At 40.6% G+C, this 27,859-nt stretch overlaps 1 protein-coding gene across 6 annotated transcripts in view; it reads left to right on the forward strand.

The window, feature by feature from the left end:
• Window positions 1-27,859, forward strand: part of LOC124776844 (protein Mpv17-like) — a 323,979-nt gene that overhangs the window by 97,395 nt on the left and 198,725 nt on the right. For 5 of the 6 annotated variants that reach the window (XM_047252012.1, XM_047252009.1, XM_047252008.1 and 2 more), the window contains exon 1: window positions 22,333-23,017. The exons of the other annotated variant lie outside the window; for it this stretch is intronic. The gene's annotated coding sequence lies outside the window, so the exon portion shown is untranslated. Of the gene's footprint in view, window positions 1-22,332; window positions 23,018-27,859 lie in introns of those variants that run through there. 6 annotated transcript variants of the gene reach the window in all.

The following is a 27,859-nucleotide window of genomic DNA, read 5'->3' on the forward strand; positions in this document are numbered from 1 at the left end:
AGAAGCCGACCTCAGGTAAGATCAGTTTGGGTTCTGTAGAAATATTGGAACACGTGTGGCAATTTTGACCCTACAACTTATCTTAGAAGCTAGATTAAGGAAAGGCAAACCTACGTTTCTAGCATTTGTAGACTTAGAGAAACCTTTTGACAATGTTGAGTGGAATACTCTCTTTCAAATTCTGAAGGTGGCAGGGATAAAATACAGGGAGCGAAAGGCTATTTACAATTTGTACAGAAACCAGATGGCAGTTGTAAGAGTCGAGGGGCATGAAAGGGAAGCAGTGGTTGGGAAGGGAGTGAGACAGGGTTGTAGCCTCTCCCCGATGTTATTCAATCTGTATATTGAGCAAGCAGTGAAGGAAACAAAAGAAAAATTCGGAGTAGATATTAAAATCCATGGAGAAGATATAAAAACTTTGAGGTTCGGCGATGACATTGTAATTCTGTCAGAGACAGCAAAGGACTTAGAAGAGCAGTTGAACAGAATGGATAGTGTCTTGAAAGGAGAATATAAGATGAACATCAACAAAAGCAAGCTGACCAGGGTGGCCGAGCGGTTCTAGGCCCTACAGTCTGGAACCGCGCGACCGCTACGGTCGCAGGTTCGAATCCTGCCTCGGGCGTGGATGTGTGTGATGTCCTTAGGTTAGTTAGGTTTAAGTAGTTCTAAGTTCTAGGGGACTGATGACCAAAGAAGTTAAGTCCCATAGTGCTCAGAGCCATTTGAACCATTATTGAACAAAAGCAAAACGAGGATAATGGAATGTAGTCGAATTAAGTCAGGTGATGCTGAGGGAATTAGATTAGGAAATGAGACACTTAAAGTAGTAAAGGAGTTTTGCTATTTGAGGAGCAAAGTAACTGATGATGGTCGAAGTAAAGAGGATATCAAATGTATACTGGCAATGACAAGGAAAGCGTTTCTGAAGAAGAGAAATTTGTTAACATCGAATATAGATTTAAGTGTCAGGAAGCCATTTGTGAAAGTATTTGTATGGAGCGTAGCCATGTATGGAAGTGAAACATGGACGATAACTAGTTTGGACAAGAAGAGAATAGAAACTTTCGACATGTGGTGCTACAGAAGAATGCTGAAGATGAGATGGGTAGATCATATAACTAATGAGGAGGTATTGAATAGGATTGGGGAGAAGAGAAGTATGCGGCATAACTTGATTAGAAGAAGGGATCGGTTGGTAGGACATGTTCTGAGGCATCAAGGGATCACCAGTTTAGTATTGGAGGGCAGCGTGGAGGGTAAAAATCGTAGAGGCAGACCAAGAGATGAATACACTAAACAGATTCAGAAGGATGTAGGTTGCAGTAGGTACTGGGAGATGAAGAAGCTTGCACAGGATAGAGTAGCATGGAGACCTGCATCAAACCAGTCTCAGGACTGAAGACCACAACAACAACAACAACAACAAGGAGCTCCGCTCTCTGAGTGGGGGACCTGTGTGGCGGCCGTACTGCAGACACTGGTGAAGGTCAGAACTGCGGCACAACCGACACAAGCAAATGGTGCTCGGTATTCGCTCGACCCGTGCACACAGCTTTTCGGTTACGCTAAATTTTGGCAACAGAACGTCGCGCGTTGACCCGCATGGGACAAGGCAGGCAGGCAGTGCGAGCTGGTCAATGCGGCACGACACATGCGAACGACCTTTCTCGCCACAGACCACGTACGTCGAGCTAACGCGACTCCCCACAAACGTGTGCACAAGGTCTTGCGCTTTCGCTCATTTCACAGTGCGTATCTGTTCGTTTCGCTGTGCTTTTTCTCCCATCGGCAAAAGTCACCATGCTCACCATCACCAGGCCGCGCCGAAAACTGAACTTTTGGAGACGTAGCCTTTGTCTCGTGCGGTCCATGCGGTCGCCCCACAGCTCATCACTGGAGTGTATACCCTCCAGGATCGGTGATCAAGCCATACCGCCAGTGCAACGCGCCTATATTGACGTACGTTAACGATAAACGTTGTCTGTACTATCTTGCAAGGTGTGGAAAAACAACTGTGTGTCACAGACACAAACGACTCTCGTCATTTCCCATCACCAAGTCTCTCCCTTGAACATAGTGCATGGGCGCGGCAGTGAAGCCAGTTCACTGCACGTTTATGACTGTAAGTGGTGATAACTTCGATCGCATTTAGTGGTATAAGTATAGACATCAAAGAGTCTGCAAGTCATTTAGATTTTTTTGGTACTTTATGTCGTTTGAATTTGTTTCTACCACTTATAAAGAGATAAATAATTATTACACATTTCTAACAGAAAAAGCACCTTAGCATGATGGAAGCCTGAAGAATTCTGTTGTTGCTTAAGCCAAGAACTAAAAAGTTAGAAGTGAATGAAAATTGGTCAACAGATTCGTTGCTTCAAACATCAATATTTTCGCATATAATGTCCAAGGAATGATACAAACTGATTCTGCATGTAGTGCATTTGAGCGATAATTTGGCCATATCTCAAGATATGATACCGTTGTGAAAATAATGCACATTGTAGAGCACACAAGGAAAAAATTCCGTGAGGCCACAGTTCCTTTTGAAAATTTGATAACAGATGAAAGTCTGCTACTTTTCACAGGAAGGCTTTCATCTAAGCAGTGTATGCCAAAGAAACATAGCCGTTTTGGTATTAAAGTTTTCGTTCTTTTTGGTGTACAAAGTAATTATATTCTAGATTATATTATCTACACTGGTGCCACCACAGAAATACACTACTGGCCATTAAAACTGCTACACCAAGAAGAAATGCAGATGATAAACGGGTATTCATTGGACAAATACATTATACTAGAACTGACATGTGATTACATTTTCGCCGGCCGGAGTAGCCGAGCGGTTCTAGGCGCTTCAGTCTGGAGCCGCAAGACCGCTACGATCGCAGGTTCGAATCCTGCCTCGGGCATGGATGTGTGTGATGTCCTTATGTTAGTTAGGTTTAAGTAGTTCTAAGTTCTAAGGGACTGATAACCTCATAAGTTAAGTCCCATAGTGCTCAGAGCCATTTGAACCATTTTTTTATTACATTTTCACGCAATTTGGGTGCATAGATCCTGAGAAATCAGTACCCAGAATAACCACCTCTGGCCGTAATAATGGCCTTCATACGCCTGGGCATTGAGTCAAACAGAGGTTGGATGGCGTGTACAGGTACAGCTGCCCATGTAGCTTCAACACGATACCACAGTTCATCAAGAATAGTGACTGGTGTATTGTGACGAGAGTTTGCTCGGCCTCCATTGACCAGACGTTTTCAGTTGGTGAGAGATCTGGAGAATCTGCTTGCCAGGGCAGCAGTTGGACATTTTCTGTATCCAGAAAGGCCCGTACAGGACCTGCAACATGCAGTCGTGCATTATCCTGCTGAAATGTAGAGTTTTGCAGGGATCGAATGAAGAGGAGAGCCACGGGTCGTAACACATCTGAAATGTAAAGTGCACTGTTCAAAGTGACAAGAGGTGATCGAGACCTGTAAGCAATGGCACCCCATACCATCACGCTGGGTGATTAGATTAGATTAGATTAGATTAATACTAGTTCCATGGATCATGAATACGATATTTCGTAATGATGTGGAACGAGTCGAATTTTCCAATACATGACATAATTAGGTTAATTTAACAACATACTTAAGTTAATATAACAACTTTATTTTTTTTGTTTTTTTTTCTTTATTTTTTATTTTTATTTTTTTTATATTTTTGTTTTGTTTCTTTTTTCCTTTTTTTCTTAATTTATATCTAAAAATTCCTCTATGGAGTAGAAGGAGTTGTCATTCAGAAATTCTTTTAATTTCTTCTTAAATACTTGTTGGTTATCTGTCAGACTTTTGATACTATTTGGTAAGTGACCAAAGACTTTAGTGCCAGTATAATTCACCCCTTTCTGTGCCAAAGTTAGATTTAATCTTGAATAGTGAAGATCATCCTTTCTCCTAGTATTGTAGTTATGCACACTGCTATTACTTTTGAATTGGGTTTGGTTGTTAATAACAAATTTCATAAGAGAGTATATATACTGAGAAGCTACTGTGAATATCCCTAGAACCTTAAATAAATGTCTGCAGAATGATCTTGGGTGGACTCCAGCTATTATTCTGATTACACGCTTTTGTGCAATAAATACTTTATTCCTCAGTGATGAATTACCCCAAAATATGATGCCATATGAAAGCAATGAGTGAAAATAGGCGTAGTAAGCTAATTTACTAAGATGTTTATCGCCAAAATTTGCAATGACCCTTATTGCATAAGTAACAGCAGATCATCAATGTGTTTCTTCCAATTTAATCTCTCATCAATGGACATACCTAAAAATTTGGAATATTCTACCTTAGCTATATGCTTCTGGTTAAGGTCTATATTTATTAATGGCATCATACCATTCCCTGAACGGAACTGTATGTACTGTGTCTTATCAAAATTCAGTGAGAGTCCGTTTACAAGGAACCACTAAGTAATTTTCTGAAAGACAGTATTGACAATTTCATCAGTTAATTCTTGTTTCTCAGGTGTGATTACTATACTTGTATCATCAGCAAAGAGAACTAACTTTGCCTCTTCATGAATATAGAATGGCAAGTCATTAATACACTCCTGGAAATGGAAAAAAGAACACATTGACACCGGTGTGTCAGACCCACCATACTTGCTCCGGACACTGCGAGAGGGCTGTACAAGCAATGATCACACGCACGGCACAGCGGACACACGAGGAACCGCGGTGTTGTTAGTCGAACGGCGCTAGCTGCGCCGCATTTGTGCACCGCCGCCGTCAGTGTCAGCCAGTTTGCCGTGGCATACGGAGCTCCATCGCAGTCTTTAACACTGGTAGCATGCCGCGACAGCGTGGACGTGAACCGTATGTGCAGTTGACGGACTTTGAGCGAGGGCGTATAGTGGGCATGCGGGAGGTCGGGTGGACGTACCGTCGAATTGCTCAACACGTGGGGCGTGAGGTCTCCACAGTACATCGATGTTGTCGCCAGTGGTCGGCGGAAGGTGCACGTGCCCGTCGACCTGGGACCGGACCGCAGCGACGCACGGATGCACGCCAAGACCGTAGGATCCTACGCAGTGCCGTAGGGGACCGCACCGCCACTTCCCAGCAAATTAGGGACACTGTTGCTCCTGGGGTATCGGCGAGGACCGTTCGCAAGCGTCTCCATGAAGCTGGGCTACGGTCCCGCACACCGTTAGGCCGTCTTCCGCTCACGCCCCAACATCGTGCAGCCCGCCTCCAGTGGTGTCGCGACAGGCGTGAATGGAGGGACGAATGGAGACGTTTCGTCTTCAGCGATGAGAGTCGCTTCTGCCTTGGTGCCAATGATGGTCGTATGCGTGTTTGGCGCCGTGCAGGTGAGCGCCACAATCAGGACTGCATACGACCGAGGCACACAGGGCCAACACCCGGCATCATGGTGTGGGGAGCGATCTCCTACACTGGCCGTACACCACTGGTGATCGTCGAGGGGACACTGAATAGTGCACGGTACATCCAAACCGCCATCGAACCCATCGTTCTACCATTCCTAGACCGGCAAGGGAACTTGCTGTTCCAACAGGACAATGCACGTCCGCATGTATCCCGTGCCACCCAACGTGCTCTAGAAGGTGTAAGTCAACTACCCTGGCCAGCAAGATCTCCGGATCTGTCCCCCATTGAGCATGTTTGGGACTGGATGAAGCGTCGTCTCACGTGGTCTGCACGTCCAGCACGAACGCTGGTCCAACTGAGGCGCCAGGTGGAAATGGCATGGCAAGCCGTTCCACAGGGCTACATCCAGCATCTCTACGATCGTCTCCATGGGAGAATAGCAGCCTGCATTGCTGCGAAAGGTGGATATACACTGTACTAGTGCCGACATTGTGCATGCTCTGTTGCCTGTGTCTATGTGCCTGTGGTTCTGTCAGTGTGATCATGTGATGTATCTGACCCCAGGAATGTGTCAATAAAGTTTCCCCTTCCTGGGACAATGAATTCACGGTGTTCTTATTTCAATTTCCAGGAGTGTATATAATAAGAACAACAAAGGACCCAAGACTGACCCTTGTGGAACTCCATTCTTGATAGTTCCCCAGTTTGAGGAATGTGCTGATTTTTGCATGTTACGAGAACTACTTATTTCAACTTTCTGCACTCTTCCAGTTAGGTACGATTTAAACCATTTGTGCACTGTCCCACTCATGCCACAATACTTGAGCTTGTCTAGCAGAATTTCATGATTTACACAATCAAAAGCCTTTGAGAGATCACAAAAAATCCCAATGGGTGGTGTTCGGTTATTCAGATCATTCAAAATTTGACTGGTGAAAGCATATATGGCATTTTCTGTTGAAATACCTTTCTGGAAACCAAACTGACATTTTGTTAGTACTTCATTTTTACAGATATGTGAATCTACTCTTGAATACATTACTTTCTCAAAAATTTTGGATAAAGCTGTTAGAAGGGAGATTGGACGGTAATTGTTGACATCAGATCTATCCCCCTTTTTATGCAAAGGTATAACAATAGCGTATTTCAGTCTATCAGGGAAAATGCCCTGTTCCAGAGAGCTATTACACAGGTGGCTGAGAATCTTACTTATCTGTTGAGATCAAGCTTTTAGTATTTTGCTGGAAATGCCATCAATTCCATGTGAGTTTTTGCTTTTAAGCAAGTTTATTATTTTCCTAATTTCAGAGGGAGAAGTGGGTGAGATTTCAATTGTATCAAATTGCATAGGTATGGCCTCTTCCATTAACAGCCTAGCATCTTCTAATGAACACCTGGATCCTACTATATCCACAACATTTAGAAAATGATTATTAAAAATATTTTCAACTTCTGACTTTTTGTTCGTAAAGTTTTCATTCAATTTGATGGTAATACTGTCTTCCTCTGCTCTTGGTTGACCTGTTTCTCTTTTAATAATATTCCAAATTGTTTTAATTTTATTATCAGAGTTGCTGATTTCAGACATGATACACATACTCCTGGATTTTTTAATAACTTTTCTTAATATAACACAGTAGGTTTTATAATTTTTGATAGTTTCTGGGTCACTACTCTTTCTTGCTGTCAGATACATTTCCCTTTTCCGGTTACAAGATATTTTTATACCCTTAGTAAGCCATGGTTTGTTACAAGGTTTCTTACGAGTATATTTAACTATTTTCTTGGGGAAGCAGTTTTCAAATGCATTTACAAAAACGTCATGAAATAAATTATATTTTAAATTGGCATCAGGTTCGCGGTACACCTCATCCCAGTCTAACTGCTGTAGTCTTTCCCTGAAATTTGCAATTGTTAAATCGTTGACTGAACGTACTACTTTGGAGGACTGTTTAGTATTGCTGAATGGAGCTATGTCATATATTGTAACTAGCTGTGCACCATGATCAGAAAGACCATTCTCAACAGGCTGAGCATTTATCTGGTTAAACTTATCTTGGTCTATAAAGAAGTTATCTATCAGTGAGCTGCTATCCTTTACCACCCGAGTAGGAAAATCAATAATGGGTGTCAAATTGAAAGAACCGAGTAATACTTCAAGGTCATTTTTCCTATTACCTTCTTTCAGAGAATCTACATTGAAGTCCCCACAAATAATAATTTGCTTCCCCCTGTCTGACAGATAGCACAACAAGGAGTCCAAATTTTTCAGAAATAGATGAAAATTTCCTGATGGGGACCTATATACAGTTACAATTATAAATGTGCCTTTATTTAATTTAAGCTCACAGGCACATGCTTCTATATGTTTCTCTACACAAAACTTTTTTGTTTCTATACTTTTTGCACAATGATAACTTTTGACATATATGGCAACTCCTCCTTTCTCCATATTTTCTCTCATTACACGTGCAGAGAGCTTATATCCACTTACATTTACCTTATCCATATTAGTAACAATGTGATGCTCAGACAGGCATAATATATCTATTTCATTCTCAGCTTCTAAATCTTCTAAACAAACCGGAAGCTCATCTACTTTATTCTTTAAACTCCCAATATTTTGATGAAATATACTTACATTATTTTTAATTATACTTTTATGAGAACCTTTCCTTATTCTAACATTTGCAGTACTCTCCTGTCTGAGTTTCTCATTGTGCTTAGGCCTAGTTCCTATACCAGTGGTCACATGGTGTTCAGAGAGGCAGATTATGTCAACTGGGTTGGGTGACTTTAATTCATCAATGCAATTACCTAGGACTGAGATACAACTTGGTGGAGATAAAATTTCTGGTGATTGGTGAAAATTTATAATTGATAGCTGTGATTGGTGATCCAATGTGCTAGAATTGTGCTGTTTAATTTCTTTCCTAAACTGAAGATTTGTTTCAATCCTGACCTCTCGTAGAACTTGACATCTTTCTGTCTTACCTATCCTAAAAAAGGTGCTGCTCCAACACCTGTAACCACTGGTATTTTACCATTCATGGCAGTGCCTCCCCCCCTTAAATTTCCTACTATTACCCCAGCCAGTTTCCCCTTCCCTTTCCTGTTGAGATGTAGGCCGTGCCTGGTATAGTCCCACCTACTGAGTTAATCAACAGGAACCACACCAATATGAGCCACCGCACCCGACCCAAGCAGCCGTTCCAACTCCAAATTAACTCTCCCAACAGAAGAGTTCAAATGAGGCCGGTCATGGCGTCTCAGGACAGATACAAATTCAACATTGGTGTGTCTCGATGCTGACGCAATCTTTACCAGGTCACACTCTATACTGTACCCAGGATCTCTGTCGATGCTGTTCCCTGGCCCTCCCACAATAACCACGGTGTCTTCCCTGGTAAATCCTTTACAGAGTGAACCTAAATCCTCTGTCACCTGATCCAGACTAGCACTTGGTTTGAAAAAATTTGTGACCTGGTATTCTGGTCCTAATTCCTCCTGCAGAAGTTGGCCTACACCTCTGGCATGAGAACTGCCTAACAACAAAACTTTCTTCCTTTTCGATGACTTTCCTACATTCTTTTTCAATTTCCTATTGAAAGTTTGTTGTGTCCTGTCTACACCTACCTCTGCTTGAGGCTCATCAGTTTCTAACTGAAGCAACAGGTCAAACTTATTTTTGACATTCACCACAAAACTGTCAGACTTAGTTCTAGGCCTGTTCCTTCTGCTACCTGTTGCCACTTCCCACCTCTCTTTGCCCTTCTCCCTCCCTAACCTGTCCAGATCTTCCCTAGCCTGATCTAGCTCAGCCTGAAGGGCAGCAATTTTCCCCTCCTGTTCCACTATCTTCCTATCTCTGCTGCAAATCCTACATAACCACTGACGAGCCTGATCCACTTTCCCAACACCCACGCCACTGCAGTCCCCCCAGTGAAAAAAACTACTGCATTCATCACACCAAACCCCGGAACTAACAATTCTACGGCAAGTCAGGCACTTCTCACTCATGGCAAAAATAATACTTTAGCTAGAATAAATCAATTAAATTACCGAAAATCAAAAATGACGTTACAAGAATTAAGCCTATTCACAAATGTATATAAGCAAGTTTCTGATTTAAAATTCCGCTGTTTTTCTGAGATCTGTATTAAAACAATGAAGGTATACGCTATTTATTATATATTTCACTCGATGGAATGAAAAAAAGGACAATTAAACGAGATACTGTAACTTTGATTCTCCAAAAGCGTTACGAGAATTAGGCCTATAAACAAATGTATATAGGCAAGTTTCTGATATAAAGTTACGCTGTTTTTCTGAAATCTGTATTAAAACAATGAAGTTAGACGCTATTTTCGGTAGTTTACTTATTTGTTACCGAGAAACTAGTTAAATTACCGTGAAACAAGAAACAAACACGTTTACAAAATTTAAGCCTAAGCGCGACTTCGCGAAGTTACGATCTTTTCGTGTTTTCTGAAAAAATACGCAAAGAAAAGTCAAACCTTTAACGGCAAGACTAAACGATACACTAATGCACGTATTTAATTTATTGTCGGCGTTAAACTAAATTATATTCCTGTCTAAATCACTTAACTTTCTGGAAATGGTTTCTGGCGTCACTTACTCGGCGGCCAGTATGGCGATGACGAATACACGCTACCAATGTACGTTCAACGCGATGTCGCCAAACACGGATGCAACCATCATGATGCTGTAAACAGAACCTGGATTCACCCGAAAAAAATGAGGTTTTGCCATTCGTGCATCCAGGTTCATCGTTGAGTACACCGTCGCAGGCGCTACTGTCTGTGATGCAGCATCAAGGGTAACCGCAGCCGTGGTCTCCGAGCTGATAGTCCATGCTGCTGAAAACGTCCAACTGTTCGTGCAGATGGTTGTTGTCTTGCAAACATCCCCATCTGTTGACTCAGGGATCGAGACGTGGCTGTACGATCCGTTACAGCCATGCGGATTAGATGCCTGTAATCTCGACTGCTAGTGATACGAGGCCGTTGGGATCCAGCACGGCGTTCCATATTACCCTTCTGAACCTACCGAACCCATATTCTGCTAACAGTCATTGGATCCCGACCAACGCGAGCAGCAATGTCGCGATACGATAAACCGCAATCGCGATAGGCTACAGTCCGACGTTTATCGAAGTCGGAAACGTGATGGTATGCATTTCTCGGCCGTACACGAGGCATCACAACGTTTCACCAGGCAACGCCGACCAACTGCTGTTTGTGTAAGGTATCGCCACTGGCCCCAACCTTGTGTGAATGCTCTGAAAAGCTAATAATTTGCATATCTCAGCATCTTCTTCCTGTCGGTAAATTTGGCGTCTGTAGCACGTCATCTTCGTGGTGTAGCAATTTTAATGGCCAGTAGTGTAGAATCCAGAGACGCTGACTGGGGAAAATTAGCGTGATGTTGTTATGAGTTTGTTATTGCCACGCCATTTATTTAGGCAACTGGTATTCGAACCCTGAATTATTCCCATGTCTCCAACAGAAATTTATCAATGCTATTGCAACAGTGCACAAAAATAGGAAACATTTGCCACCATTGGGTGATAAACTGAAGAAAATGGGAAATACAATTCAAGTCCTGTGGAACACTGTTGGCACTAAAATGGATGGAAAACAAAGAAGTCTGGATGCTTCACTGTAAATGGCCCAAATTTTGTTGAAACTGAGAAGAAGGAACATAAAACAGGTCAAAATAAATTTAAACCTATTTATGTAATTAGCTACAATTCGTCAGTGCATGTTGTTGATAAGACAGACATGATTTTAAGTTCTGTACACTGTATTCGAAGTATCATGAAGTGGTACAAGAAGGTTTTCTTCCATTTGACTAACCTATGTGTGCTGACCACCAAAACAATTTCTGAAGCAAAAAAGAAACAGAACACAGCACTGGCGAAATTCCACTTCAAACGAATCCACCCATTTGCTAGATAGATTTCATGGACAAACTTGTAAGACTGAGATCCCACATACACCAAAGCAAGAAACTCCATTTAGACTGCAAAATAAAGGAGGACATAATCAAGAAAAAGGTTTCCCAGAGATGCTGTGAAATATGTGCTGCTAATTCAAAGTGAAAAATGTCACGCATTAGCTGCAAAAAGTGTGATGTTGTTCTTTGTATGGTGGCATCTTTTGAAAACTATCGCACACTAAGGAAATATTAGGTGTATTAAATGCATGTTTCACCATCAGGCGCTTTCTTATCTAAAACCCAAATATCGACCGGTTTCAGTTGCAAACCATTTTCACAGACTAGGGTTAAAACAGTTTAAACCACATCATCACATCCATCATTGCTTTAATAATGGCCACATCTGATATGCAGAGCATGTCATGAATTCCAGTGTACCACACAGAACTTCTAAGGGAAAACATGCGAATGACATGGGAAAACAAAGCAGTAGTGAAGAGAATGTCAGAGGTGTAAGTCAAGAGGCAGCTAGAATCTCGTCGAATTTTTATTATGGATAGTAAAGTTTAGACGTTAACTGCAAATGAGCCAATAGACTTACCGTAAAATGAGTTACTCCAAAATTTTTCCTTGTTTAATTTTGCGTCAGGGCACATAAGACAATTTGCTTTTAAATTTCAATAATCATTTTTTATTCTTAATTAGAGTAAGAATTGCTTGTCCGAGTTTTGGGAGTCTTCGTTAGCAACTGCTCACTTATAAAACCCTAAATCTTGAAACGTATTTGTCCAATGTTAATGAAATTATAAGCAATATATTGTTAGTGCAGTTCTCAAATTACTGAATTTACAAAAACAAATACAAAAGTTTTTATCAGTTTTCTATGGTTTCATTTTCACAGCTCAGCATCGAAGTAGAAAGTGTTGGTGCTGAAGTCCTCTTCCGTGGTTATCAGAAACTGCTACCACCTGATCTCAGTGTGATACTGCTTTTATACAGTATAATATCGAAGAGTGGTTGCAAGCACAATGGACTGTATGATGCGCCGGAGGTTCGAGTCCTCCCTCGGGCATGGGTGTGTGTGTTGTTCTTAGCATAAGTTAAAGTTAGTTTAAGTAGTGTGTAAGTCTAGGGACCTTTGACCTCAGCAGTTTGGTCCCTTAGGAATTCACGCACATTTGAACATTTTGACTGATTAGCCAACAGCGCCGTGTTTCCTGCCGTAGCCTCCAGCTGTCGTCGGGTAAACGTGGATTCACATTTGACAACGTAACTGTCGAGTCAGTCACGTCCAAACATTCTCCTCTGTAGGCAAATGGTGGCATTCACACACGCCGTCAACAGAACGTCATCGACACATCATGTCACGTCAAGGTTTCTCGGGAAGGATGTTTCGACGCGCCATTGACGGAGTCACGTGATATTTCCCTGTTGCTGCCGGCAAGTAGCACCTAAATATTTGTTTTGTTTAGTCACCAAAATGGGCGATGTAGACAAACCTTAGACAAACTATCAGCTTCTGCTGTGGTGCTATTGGGCGCTTAAATCTTGAATTTGTCTTCATAGATTTTATTTGTATCTTGCTTAACAAGTTAAAAAAAACTGTTGTTTAGACATTCTGAAATATTTATTGAATGATGTCTGTTCCTCTTCCAAGTCCTTCTAAAAAAGTGTCGAACTTCCCTCCACAGTCTCGAATTTTAACATTTTTTTTCTATCACAGACTCTTTTTGCCATCTGTTCCTGTTCCTCGCCATCAAGCGCAGCAACAATCATTGCAAGCTCTTTTAAACCAAATTTCGACATTTTATGACGAGCTACCATGAACTACGAAATAGCGCCTGCAGGCTTTGAAATAACTAAGCGCCCCCCAACTCAAGAAAAATGGTTCAATTGGCTCTGAGCACTATGGGACTCAACTGCTGAGGTCATTAGTCCCCTAGAACTTAGAACTAGTTAAACCTAACTAACCTAAGGACATCACAATCATCCATGCCCGAGGCAGGATTCGAACCTGCGACCGTAACGGTCTTGCGGTTCCAGACTGCAGCGCCTTTAACCGCACGGCCACTTCGGCCGGCCCACAACTCAAGAGTTGAAATATTATAAGTCTTGGCTGGTTTCTTTATCTAGGGGATAGGATACGTAGTTGCCGCATTACAGGCCAAATACTGCTGAGTCTACAGTATACGATAAGAATACACACATGAATCAAGTGGTCGAAGGTTTCTATCATTCGGCAATTGCGAATTATGAATGTAACATATAAATTTATAAATGAAAGATTGCAATTAAATAATATCTGCAGGTACTATCTTAACGACTTTAAATGATGAGTACCATAGTAGAAGTATTTTTGAGAATGCAGTATATTTCTGCAAAACACTTCTTGGTGTCGATGGTCCAGCAATTAAATAAAATGTAAGTTGAATAACAGGGAAACAACAGATTCCAAATGCATGAAATTAGTTACGAACAACAACATAGCTCGCGAGACATTCACTTCTAAACGCACACTACGCCTTCACTGCAGAAGCCACGGAAATCTCACAAGTGCACAGGTCAGCACTCCGAAATATTTCTATCCTCCGCGACCACGCACAAATTGCTCCACTGTCCAAGTCTTTCCGCGGACTATGCGTCCGTCGCGTCCAGCACCTCTCGTGTCCAGTGCCCTACCCCAGAACTTCCCGTTAGTGATGGGGAGCTCGTGAATGAGTCGTTCAAATGAACGCTTCACTCCAGTGAAGTGTGAACTAACCACTCAATTTCAATGAACTGGTACTTAAAACTCTTCACAGGTAGCACAGTCCACATTTTTTTTCTAGTTCACTCACTCTCTTCCCCTCTCCCTCTCCACTACATCGGCGCTACGTCACTCATTCTCTCTTCACTTCAGTCCTTCCTCTACTGCCTGTCGACGAATCTCACGATGTTTGTGGGGAATTATTGGTTTCGGAAGGGTTGTGGACGTGAGGGGCGAGGGGAAGGCAGCGTCAAAAGCTGCTTCCTGCAGTGCTGACAACATTACTCTTGACTATTTGTGCAGTTATACTTCGCGTCTACGGGTATCCTACCTTTGGCAACGCTTGCAGACAAATGAGTATTAAAGATACAAACGAAGAGGCACGCACAGTCAACATGAAAATAAAATGCTTACTTTGTGAGTGTGGAAATGAAGCATGCGTGAAACCCACGCTTGAAAGATAATCGTTCATGTAGGAATGTTTACCTCGTACACATTTCTGAAATAATTACACTAAATGTCAATTTGAGGATTGTCCTAATTAAATTTAAAAAAATATATTTATAAATAAACACCAACGGATTTGGCGAATGTTCAGATATTTCCGTTTAAAAACATGATTTGTTCCACTTTTTTCCTGTCAGGTGATTTCTTCTGTCAGTTATAAGGTGTCCTGCCTTCGAGAACACACTTTCACACGGCGTGGAGGTTGCAACAATACACAGTCGTATTTTTGCAAGTTCAAAGAGCGAGGAGTATACTGACAGCCGTTCAGACCACCACTGAAGAGGATTGCCTTGTCTCTGTAGCAGGGGCTCTTGAAATATTTGTCCACTGCCACTACTGCAGCAGCTCTCGGGTGTGGATTACTCTGCAGCCTGGAAAACACTTCATCAAATTCGAGCCAGAGACTAGAACTAGATTCAGTGGTTGGAACTGAGATTGTTGCAGTAGCAGTGGATGTGTTCGTCAGAAATTTCTCACAGTGCATGACCTTCTCAGCAGAATTTTTATCAGAAAACCATGTAATTTGAGCCGAGGATCCAATGAAGTTGCTTCTGCGAAAATGGGATTTTCCTCTGTATTTCAAAATCGTTGTTTTAGGTCTTGAGCTAACTTTTCGACCATACGTTACATGTCTACATGAATTTCAGTGTTATTAACAAACCTGCAACACCATTTTTTCAACGAGCGACTAAGGAGTGTAACTTTAGAAGCAGTGACAACATTTTCTCTTGACATTTCCTCGGTGCAGTCTTCGAAAACTTTCAATATGTCACAGGCTTGTGTTACACTTGCAATGTCTCTGCAGTCAGATTTGGAAGATCCGAACATTTCAGAGTGATAACTGTCATTAGGGAATTCTTAACCTTGAGTATTCTTTGCAGCATATCATAGGTTGAATTCCATCTGGTAACAGTGTCCTGCTTTAGTGTCAGAACTGGCTCTTTTAACTCTTCCTTCATCTTTTTCAGTTTCGTGCAGGCCTGCGAACTTCTTTAAAAAAAATTCAACAATTGTTTTTACTTTATTCAGAATGGGTTGAATGTGCGGAAGCCCATTCTGAACAATTAAATTGAGTGTGTGTGTGCAAAGCAGGGGATGTGTTTCCAGGCTGTGAGTCTTATAGCTGCCACAATATTAGCAGCTTCGTCGCTAACAACACACACGACTTTTTCTTGACTGCCCCATTCCCTTGTGACATGTCGCAGTTCTTCAGAGAGTTTTTCTGACGTTGCCTTTCGTCGTATTTAAAAGCACTCTAGGAGGGAAGACGCCAGCTCCAGGTCTTTAAAGTAGTGTGCTGTCACCGACAAATAACTCTCATTCGTGGTTGAGCTCCACCCATCTACTGTCAGCACAACCGCTTCTGCAGAATTAATTTTGACTCTCACAATTTCTTTCATCATGGCATACTGTTGTTGTAGTGGTGTATTGGTAATGGTCTTCCGAGCTGACATTCTGTAAGCACCATTCAGTTTGCGTACAAAACTTTGGAAATGTTTGCTTTCCACTTTGTTGAAGGGCAAATAATCCTTTACAACAGTTTCTAGAAGTGAGAAATCTATCTCCTGATTTCTTTTGTTCGAAAGAGATTTCGGAAATTACATAGGTATGTTCCGTGATATTGATGTCTGCTGTCTGATAATGAAGTGATACTGTTATTTTCTGGCACCGACTTCTGTTCGCTTCTGGCAATTGCTGATGTTGGTTCCGGATTGCCCGGGTAATTTGTCCAAGAAATATCGAAAGATGCAGGAGCAGGGGGCGCTATGCGCCTGATTGACAATGACACTGTTGGATGCAGCACTCGAACATGACGCACTACATTAAATGTATTTCCTCCTTTATATGAAATACACTTAGAACAACAGTTGCACTTTGCTTTCCCACCACCTAAATCGGCGAAGAAACCCCAAATTTCACTACTTTTACAAAAATAAAATCTACAGGAAAACTTCTGAATAATTACTTAACGTAGGTATATAGAGTTTGTGACAGTGGTAAACATGCTCATTCTATTTTGGATTAAATTTTAAAAGGATCATAAAATTGGACTGCATTTTGTTGGTAGCTCTAGTTTTCAGTCCATGAATACAACAAATAAGGTTTCACTTGTCAGATAAAGACTTTTTTGGTCGCTTCATGAGGAAACGTCGAGCAAGATTAAAAAACCTTCTTTATATGTGACAGGCTTCTCTGTTTATCTTTCCTTTGTCCCATTCGACCATGTTCTGTTTAAGTTAACTCATTGTCAGACGCTGTAAGAGCGTAAAACGATGCGTGCACGTTACTGCATAGTTCGGCCATCTGTTGGTAAAATTATGAAGTATTACGAAGCTTTATTGTACGAGCAAGGCGAAGCGAGCGTAGCCGCGGCTGAGCGGCGAAATGGGCAACTTCGTCAGGCTTCGGTACTTCATGAATGAACTACTTCATCTGAACGCTTCACGGCAAAGAGTGAAATGACTGAAGTAGTTCACGGGAATGAACGAGCTCGACCCATCTCTACTGCCCTGCCTGTGTCCTCCTCTCCCGTACTCGCTTCCATGTTCCATCAAATCTCACCATTCACGAGCGCTGTGATTGGCTAGAGCGCTCGCGCCATGTCTTCAATCCAACGTACACTCACAAACATATTTAAACACACACGAAATACTGGAGCTACATTTAAATAACTTGAAATTAAATAAATATTCCTATGGCTGGATTATAAACACGCTCTAACACACATTATTAAATACATAAGCAACTAAATAAAAATATACGGTATCAAAAGAAAAGATAGGCCGGTAGCCTAAAGTCTCTGTGCTTTCTAAAACACTTTAAATATTTAACCAGTTTCTTCATGAATAGTATACATCGGTTATAAACAAAGACATAGATGAATAAATATATTTATAAGCATGCAGCTACCGTTTTTTCGTGTAACTGTGGAGTACTTATGGCCTGGCGCGATCGATAGTAATTGGCCACTTTGATCTCCAATAACTCATGTACTATTTAAGTTACATGCCTGTGATTCATACCAAATTAGGCTTACACTAATAGCTTTCTAAAGACACGGCGATCGACAAAATCAGATGAAGCGTTTATATTTTGCAAATTCGTTGCTGGGTGTTACTTGTATAATTTACCGTTAGATGCTAAACTTTAAACTAATTAAGATATTGAAAATCTGATTACACCATCAGAATCGTCGTGCAAATAATAGTACTGTATATGTTTCTTTTTAAGGTATCATGATTCATCTGGCTACTGTTAATTCCTGTACGAACTGTGGAAAGTCTGCCATTAAGGTTTCACGAAGGCCGCCATCTTTGGCACTCCCGGCATAGGCATCTCCTTCATCGACAATCGACACAAAGCACCGTCCTCGTCACAGCGGAATTCCCAGCCACGCGGCTAGACCATGCGCTGGGGTTACCCTCTCGTCCGGCTAACGTATGGCACCACGTGTTTGCTAACGAGCTCGGCCCTCCCGCGCGACCCGAGCGGTGGCCGCCAACTCTGAACTTAGAATATTTCCAGGGCGCCGCAACTCGCCCGTTACCTCACACGCCTCTCGTGGGTATTTTATTAACCAGCTGCAACGTCACGATGTTCTTTCGAAGTTGATGTGCCATGTGGTGTGAATGCTCAGGAATTCCTCTGACGGTCGACGCTCAAAAACTTGATGGTGATGTTCCAACAAGTGTGAATCCACCTTAAATCAGCCGTCCGCCGGTGTGGCGAGCAACACGTTCATCCCATCAGCCAGCTGGGCAGGCAGGATGCTCAGCTCTATCAGCCACATGGAGTTATGCCACACTAAGCGTTTTTAGTCTAGTGTCATTCGTACGGTGAAACAAACACAACAAGCTTAACACTGCAGTCTGCGAACACAACAATGGCAAGACCGATTTCTTCCATTCTATAACGAGTATTTATTTACGATTTGCATGTGTGTACATAGTCTGCTCATACTGCCCAGAGATTGTCTGAACAGAAATTTCCAGGTGTTCTAATCCCGAGTCGTCATGAAATTGACAAATTAGTGAATAAATTTTGTGTAACGGGAAAAGTTAACCCAGATAGTCCTGATTTTTTTTTTCAAAATTGAGTTATATCTTATCTACATTCATTCACAGGGTTGTAAGGGAGAAAGTAAAACAATTTTGAGTATTTATTTTTATTTAGTATTTCCAAAAATGGCGTCCTTCCAGAAGGACGTCAGGACAATAATGGAACATGTTTTTAAAGTATATGACATTGCGCAATTAACTTGTTTCAGTTTTTATATTTTCAAATAAACATAAATAAATTTGAATTATATGCTAAAACAGCTAACAAATTCAAAAAACCAAGAAAATAACCTATACACATATTTTATGCACTAGTATGATAAGACAAAAAGCAACAAACATGAAGTGGTTCATCACATTTTATGCACATAGTAGTAGTTTTTTTGTGGCAACTTCGACATTTCAGCTGCTTCTTCTTTTTTGTTACCTCATCCGTTGGTAATTCAGCAACATAATGTTCTCTTCCATAAAATCTAGAATCTAGTTTTGCCCTCTTACTAGGACGTCCTCTGCTGGTAGTGACTCTTTTGTGACTTTCAAGAATTGCAGTGACAATTCGACGACGAAATGTCAGATGATCTATGGGTTCTTCGTTGTGCTTGTAAAGATCCCAGGCATTTTGCTCTGCAATGTCTGTAAAATGTGCAATGATCGGGAAATACCACTTTTTCTCTCTTATAGAGCATCTATATAGGGATACATTGTGGTCAGCTCGATCTATGCCTCCCATATGAGTATTATAGGAGTGTAATAAGTTAGGTTGAGGCATGCTAATCCTTTTCTTTTGTTCCCTGGAAAATCTTGCTACAGAGCGTAGTGGTTGCACTCGGTCAAAGTTGGTGGCTACAGTAACAACATTGTTATCATTCCAACGTACAATGGAAATCCCGGATGCTGAGTCAGAACAAACTTCATATGATCCTCTATTTTCTTTTATCATTTTTTCTACAGGTGATGGAGTACAATTCTTAACTCTGTTTCCTCTTATTGTTCCTGTTGCTTCCACGCCCCTCTCTCTTAGGTCATGTAGAAGTTCAACGCTGGTGAAGTGGTTATCAAAGTATATTCGATATGGAACACGTGGAAGTAACTGGTCAACATAAGTCATTACCACACTGTACCCCATACCTTTCGTTTCATAATCCTTACTACACGTGCCAGCTCCTTGGTAGGGTTCGAGCCAAATAATATATCCACCACATGTGCCTCCACACCAAAATTTGAATCCGTATCGGATTGATTTCCCTTTTATGAATTGTTTGCACCCGTGATTTCCGAAGTGTGGGACCATCGATTCATCGACAGAATGATGCCGCACGTGAGGCGCAAATTGTTTGAATCTATCATTTAGCATACACAGTAATGGGCGGATTTTCCCAAAACGGTCTGATTTATCTAAATTGTCATTGTTGCATACATGCAAATTGGAAAAGATGAAGTCAAATCGATCTCTGGACATGGCATTTGTTACGAGGTCGTTGTGAATGTCTTTATCTGATTGTCAGTACATCTTTCTGTGTGACACTGTTATATATCCACTTAGCAGAAGAATTGCAATAAATACCAACATCTCATCTTCTGAACAATCACCTAGTCTATTTCTCTTGGCTGTGTACTGATTTGTGCATGTGACCATCATTAGAAGCACTTCGTTATCAAAAAACTGTTGGTAATATTCAAGTGGTGTTCGCCCTTTCTTCATTCCAACTGTGAACATTAGAGGCCATACAGGTGTTGGATTAACAATTTCACCACTTTTCCAGTTATATTTCTTGAGGTTTAGAACTTTATTCTTCGATAGCCTTGCTGGTTTGTTTGTGGTTGTTGTTGTTATTGTTGCTGTTTTTGTACTGCTGGAGGGTCCTGGAACAACATCAGAGGTGAAGGATTGTTTCCTTGTTGCATTCACAGCATTACCATTGGTAAATATGGCCAAATCACAAAGCGCAGTAGCATTGAGCTGACTTGCTGGTAATTTATCTACACTTGGATTTTCTTCAGCACCAGAATCTTCATCTGTTACGTCATCAGTTAAATTTAGAGGAGGGTGTAATGTTACATTCACACCAGTGTTAGGTATTTCCTCATCTTTTGATTCTAACATGTCCAAAAGTTCCATCAGTGTACTTCGTTTTCTGTGAATACAAAATGACAACATATTATCCTGACGTCCTTCTGGAAGGACGGTTGAAAACATAATTGAATTACAACTGACGAAAACTTTCAATCGTAATATAAGCCCATAAATAATATAGGTTAATTCTTTAAGATATTATATGACAAGTTTCAGAATTATTGACGCAATATGAAAGAAAATATACATACCCATCGATGACGAGGTCAGTCAGTTCGTTCATGGTAAAATCGGCCCTATCTTCAAGACACAGTTTCTCACCCACTATTAACGACACCGTCAAACTGACTGTCGCAGCGCGCAACTGGCTCTGCCTACTTCATATAACAATGCGTCACAGTCCGTTCCAACAATGCGTTATTCGCAAAAATAAATAATTTCAACAGTGAGTGACGTCGTCCTTCCAGAAGGACGTCAGGGTTATCTGGGTTAATGGCAAGGAGTGTTAATGACAAGGAGTGTCATCTCGTTGACACTGCACACTACCTGGAAAATTCCCCTAAGAAGTCTCTTACACATATTTCACTTCTAAAGCAAATTTCTTGCACATCTGTACACAGAGCTGCTAAGTTACTTGGGCTAAGGCCCTATAAAGTAAGAATAGTGCAAGAACTTAAACCTGGTGATCCCATGCATAGGGTTAGGTTTTGTGAACGGGTTTTCAGACATGTGCATGGCGGTGAACTGGATCTTTATCTAATTGTGTTTTCAGACGAGGTCTTGTTCCATTTACATCGGTATGTTAATTCCCAAAACTGTTGACCGACCTATTCTGCTTCTCCAGAAACCCCTTCACGACCAGAAAATAGTGGTGACACAGTAACAGTCCTAATGAAACAGGTAACAGTGAAAGATAAGTGCAAAACATTTTGCAACCCGTTTTTTCAATGAAATGAGTAAAACAGAATGAAGCTTGGCATTTTTTCAACAAGATTTGGGAAGGGCTAACACAGCCAATGTTCGTTTGTACGCAGTTCACGTTGTGTTCCATGACAGTCATAAGCAGCAACATCTGGCCCGCTTGAAGTTCCGATTTATCTCCGTGTGATTTCTGTTTGCTGGGCGGGAAGGGTTGGGGGCACTTATGCGATAAAGTGTACACAACAATTCCGCAACGGTACAGGAACTCAAGAATAATATCTGCAAGTCAATTAATTCTATTTCCCATAGAGAATTCAACCGACTGATGAATAATTTCTTGAGTTGATGTCAGAAACGCGTGGAAACTATGGCAGGTTATTCCAGCATCTTCTTATGTGACATTGGTGAGTACGAAATTTATTTGTACATATATCAAATTTAATACTGCGGTTCTAACCATGCGATTCGTCACCTGATTCGCTGGGCAACGGACAGATCGCTGCGCGCCATGTCCTGCGCCGAGTGCGGTCATCAGATAAATGGAACATCCTGTATTATGCAAAGAAAGCAAGAAAGAAAGAAAAGAAAAGAAAAACACCTTGTACCAACAGTAGACCTTCTGAAGTCAATGGCGTATCGTATCCGCATATTCACAAATTTCTTCCAAATGGCTCGTTTGTGGACACGTGCTTATTGGAACGTTTCTGTTATCCTGTACTTCTACGCCTATCAATTTTTGTTTTTAAGACACACCCAGTATAATACGAAGTGTGCTGTCCTGCGGATGAATAAAGCAATCAGTCATGTTCAAGGTTTCATCGATAGCGGTCACGGAAATGGTCTTACTTTGTTGTCCTTTATGATCATACTTTATATTGTTCTGTATTTCATATGGAATGTAAACTAAACAGATGTTCAGAGTCTACGGCGGATAATCAAAATTTTATCCCCAATGTATTTGAGATGATGTTGCACTTGAAAAGAAAGAATGACACATCTTTGACCGAGGAGCTTTGTGACGAAAACTGGTGTTTTGCTGTTGTGGCGTGGAAGTTTAAATAAATGCTGAAAAAATTATATATACACACACACGTTTTGTCGCACTGATTATAGTTTTATTTTGCATCTTATAAGTTCGCGTGCGGATCGTTTCTGACTGACCCTTAGTGTTTTATGTTTTGGATATATTACTCTGAGGAAATGTTCTCTACAAACATTGTTGACATTTGGCGGTCACTGTCATTAGATCATTTAAAACATTTATCATGCCATTTAGACGGAGTAAAGCGTAAATTGGTTGCCATAAGATCATCCCAAATCCTAAGGCCCATTATGTTGCCCGTGAGTTAATTTTCTGTAGTGAGGTATGTATGTGGTTTATAATATGTACCTATACCATGAGACCAAGAGTGTGAATTGATGTCTCGAAGCGTTTACAGTAGATGACGGATCATGTTTCTGTAGTAATCTATTTCTTATTGAAAACATATCGTTTGTGTGGCCGTTTGAATTCGTTTCCGTTTAAAGACAACTGTTACGGGAATGTAAATGGCCACTAATTTAGTTAGCTGAAGCTGAGTTCAGCAGCTCGTTACTAAATGTGATTTACCAGTGAAGTTCGGAACTGTCTTGTGGTTTGTGTTTATTTTCAATGACTCTTATGGCCGTTTGTACTTTTTAGAGTGAGATAATCGAAATGACTACATAATAAACATTTCCTGTTCCTGTGCATTGTGCTGACAATTATTTACTAAATCTCACTTGATGTTCTGTATTCCCATAATGACCATAAGGCTAAACCTCAGGTTGTGGGGAAGTTGCTTCTGTAGTATACCGCGCAAACAACAATTTTTAATTTTAGGGTGCTGTTGTGTACTGAGGACACAGTAGGTACTAACATTTGCAGTTAGTAATAGATATGAGAATAAAATTGTATATTGGGAACACACTAGATACGTTAACACTTAACGTTAGCAGTTAGTGATAGATATAAGAATAGAATTATATCCTGCTCATTGTGGTATACTAGCTACTGCAGTTTACTTATCACTGCTTAGTTCCTGTAAACTGCCAAGCCAACATGTATTGATACCAAAAAAAGTTTGCCGTAACGGACCTGTAGCATAGCCTAATGTTTATGCGTATTTAGGCCTACTGCACTTTTCTTCATAAAAAGTAAAACTTAGAGATAATTTCAGAATGCCTGTATTAGATTATGGACAAGTCTCTGGCGAATAATTTGATGCATATTATTTTTAAGTAATGTACATAAAATACAAAAAATGGAAGGAGGAATCCAGTACATAACTTTTATGCTGTAATGATTACTTATTTCCGGACAAATAGTCTCAGTTAAGAGACCACCTTCATGTTGTGGGTTAACACTGAATTAAATTTTATGCATTTACTGTAAACTAATATGTTAAGCTGCAATTTCATACATCTTCTAGGTACTCATTTATGTACCAAGAACATTCCTTTTACTTTGTGCAGGCTTACTCCGTGAATTGTAGGTAGTAACTTGACATAACTTGTGTAGAAATAAATATGTGGGTTACACAATATAGTTCTTTATTACATATGTAACAATTATGCAAATTTGCAGATTACTTTTAAAGTATAGCCTTACTAGCTTAATATGTGAATGAAAGCTCTATAGAATTACCATTCTTGCTGCACTAGTAGGATACAGGAAACAGGTTTCTAAATATTTAGGCTATTTATAGGAGGCATGACTAAAGAGAGATATCATGTTTAGTTTATTATTTAGTAATGTCTTAGAATTTTAGTCCACAATCTGCATAAAATTGTAAGTAACTTCATTCTTTCTTTATTAAGCTGTGACAAAGGCAATGTATAAAATGTGATAAGCTGATTTCATCCTTTGTGCTATTATCAAGTAATCATACAGATCAACAGAAAAAAGAGGGAAAAATTAATGCTCGCAATGCTTATATTACCTTATAATGTATAAAATTATCTCCAGCTGTCAGACTATACTTACAACATGTACAGATATCTTAAATATCTGTGTGTAAAACACAGATTACATGTGCATACATGCAGAAATATGTTTCTGCTTGCACTTCATAAAAGATAAGGTACATATATCGGTAATGGAATATATGTATACAAGTGGTAGTATAAAAATTACTTTAAAAATTTCCTGTAAACACACATCCCATAGTCTGAACTTCATTTACTGACAAACTTGCACATACATATTTCTAAGTAATCAGTACACATTTTAAGTATGCACTTCCAATTGCTGGTTTTTTATGTGAGACATAGTAATGACATGGACTTCTAAGTGCCATTACTCAAGAGGATATCTGATGCAAGTGTATTGTCAGGATGGCCTCACAGCTACCCAGGGAGCTAATAGGTTCACAGTAATTATTTTCCAATGGTAATTCTAGAGTAGTGTAGCAGTGGAGCTGTAGGGGAAGACTCTGGCAGGCAAAGCCCAAGAGCAGTTAAACATCTAGATGACTACTCAAAGATTGTTGAAACACTTATTACCAAGATCTGAAGGAATTGGTAGGTTCACTTCAGGTTAGGAAGTGGCAGCTAGCAGCAGCAGCAGTGGCAATAGCAAAAGTTCATCCAAGCAGCATGGTAGCAGTATCTCACTGTGTCAACCTCACTGGTTCCTCTGCCATCACTTTATAGGCAGTGAACAAGAGTTAATTTTGCCAAAGCTTCCACATCACCATTAAACTCAACCATTGTTGACATAATGTTAATTCAGGGCTGTTCATTCATATGTTTGTCTAGCTAGTGCAACAGGGCACTGGGCAGTGATTTCAGTGCTCTCTCCCTCAGGAAGGAAAAAATGTGTAGTGGAGAATTTTCTTGCTGTTTTGAATGATTACATTGGTGTTAGGCCTTAGGGCTGGTTATATTTATTAACATTCATTTGCTGACAATCTATACTTAACAGGAAAATTTGTAGAAGAATATCATTTCTGACAGTCTCCCAGAATTTTTTTTCTTGCTGTCTGATGACATTACATGGTCACTCATTGTTACAATGATTTGTTTCACATCATTACAATTTATTGTGCTAAATAATCCACGGAACATGAAACTAAGTAACTAGATAACAGTACTCGTAGCTCGGGCAATAAAGTTACACTCAGTATTTTCACATTGTTACATGTACTATTGTTACATGTACTGCAATAAATACTCCAAACTGGTATGGTTGTGCTGTGTGTGATCAAATGGGGCAGGCAAACTGTCTAGAGTGGTGTGCAGGTACATGAGGAATCAAGATTATGTTTGTAATTATCATGGCACATCCTGTGATCGTAAATGCATATGGTGGGATGGGTGAAGCTCAAGACAAAATTAGCTCACACTGTTCCTTTACTCTTCGTTCTTTCCACCAATACCCCCCTCCCCCACCCCCGCTTTTTTTTTTTTTTTTTTTTTTTTTTTTTTTTTTTTTTTTTTTTTTTTTTTTTAAAAAAAAAAGAAAAAGTACTGGTTGCAGATGCAGAGCTTTTAGAGCACCACAGCACAATGGTGGCCCTAGTCTGATGTTGAAGTTTCATATTGACCAGTAATGTCAATTCTTTAATTTGATGTGGGTCCCCTATCGTAAGTAACGAATTCCTTTGCCCTGTCCTTAAGCATAGATGGATTTATCACAATCAGCCATTGGCTGACATGGAATTTTAGTAGGCAGGCTTGCCCTGCAGAGTTCCTTCCTGTCGTTCCAAAGCCTTAATGTTTGCTTCCTTCATCAGTCTTCAAACTGATCTTTGTAGTTGCAAGATCATATGCAGGTGACATATCTTTTCCTTGGATGGTTTCGCTATTTCAGGAGGTGAGGGCATGTTTTGCCCCTACACGATTTCACAAGGAGAGAATTTGTGGTTTCATGAACTTTAGAGTTACACTCAGTTGACATGTAAGGGAACAAGATGCCCTAATCATTGTGGTGGCTGTTCACATAATGACTTAAAATTATGCATATTGCCCTGTGCAGCTGCACAATTCTCCCGATTGCTGTTGGATGCACTGTGCTAGTCTGTAGCTTCTGGATTGATAACAGTGGACACAGTTGCTTCAAAGTTCTGTAATGAAGTTGGGTCGTTGGTCTGTTGTATGTGCCTCAAGTGTCCCAAATTTTAATACTTATTTTGTTAACATTGCATGGGGCATATCCCTGTACCAGGATTGTAATCGCTGTCAAGTATTGTGATAAATGGCCAGTAATTGTAAGACTATAGTAGTTTTGTGCATACTCTTATGTGCAGTCATCTCAAAAGGCTGGTTTGCCTCTGTCAACCTCTTCAAAGATGTGTACTGATGGGTGAGCTCTGTCCTTTACACATAGATCATACAGATCTTTACAAAAATGTTCCACAATTCATTTACTGCTGGTCTTACAATAATTTTCAGCAATCCATTGATCTGCAGCACACCAACCCTCATGTCCCACCGGAACTGAATAATTGCCTTGCCTCAGCACTTCATTGTGCAAACTAGCTGGCACAGCAATAAGTTGGCCATGATGGATCTGCTTATGTAGAATCCTAATGTCAGAACAGAACTGTGCTTGTGTAGTCAAGTGCTGATGACCAGGGTCAGCACTATATTGTACTTGCCATGTAGAAAGAGAAATGTCAACCCATTCTGTTGTGTGCAGCATCAGACAACCTCTCGACATTTCTGTGAGCTTTCCCCGGATTGAGTATGACTTTGTAATGTTCTGCAAAGGCATAATGCCTGCTATGTAAGCCAAGTATTTTTTTTTCAGGCTTTTGAATGTGATGTCTTCGGTTACCATCTTACAATGCCTGCCATGCAAATAAAGGCAGATGTAGGTGAAACCATAGTTTAAGCTGAGCATTCCTTCTTCTGTGGTACTGTGATTCTTTTCAGCCTTGTTCTGCTGTATTGTGCCATAAATTAATTCGATGCCATGATCTACCCACTTCCTGACTTCAAATGCTTCGTAGGGTTTGTTTGCTGGCATGACAAGGCAAAGTAAATGGATGTTGGTACTCCTGATAGCTGAGGACAGGGATAGTTGTCAAGTCCTTCAGAGGAACTTTACTGACTGTTTTAGAAGGTGAGTGCTGGGTTTCTCTAATCTCCAAAGCTTGACATAAATCTGTGGTAGTGTGTGGTCAGTTCTAAGAAGGATCACAACTCGTTTTCTGGGGTAGGGAACTCCTGCTCAGCTGGATATC

The sequence above is a fragment of the Schistocerca piceifrons genome, chromosome 2 (assembly GCF_021461385.2).
Source record: "Schistocerca piceifrons isolate TAMUIC-IGC-003096 chromosome 2, iqSchPice1.1, whole genome shotgun sequence".
Classification (NCBI taxonomy): Eukaryota; Metazoa; Arthropoda; class Insecta; order Orthoptera; family Acrididae; genus Schistocerca; species Schistocerca piceifrons.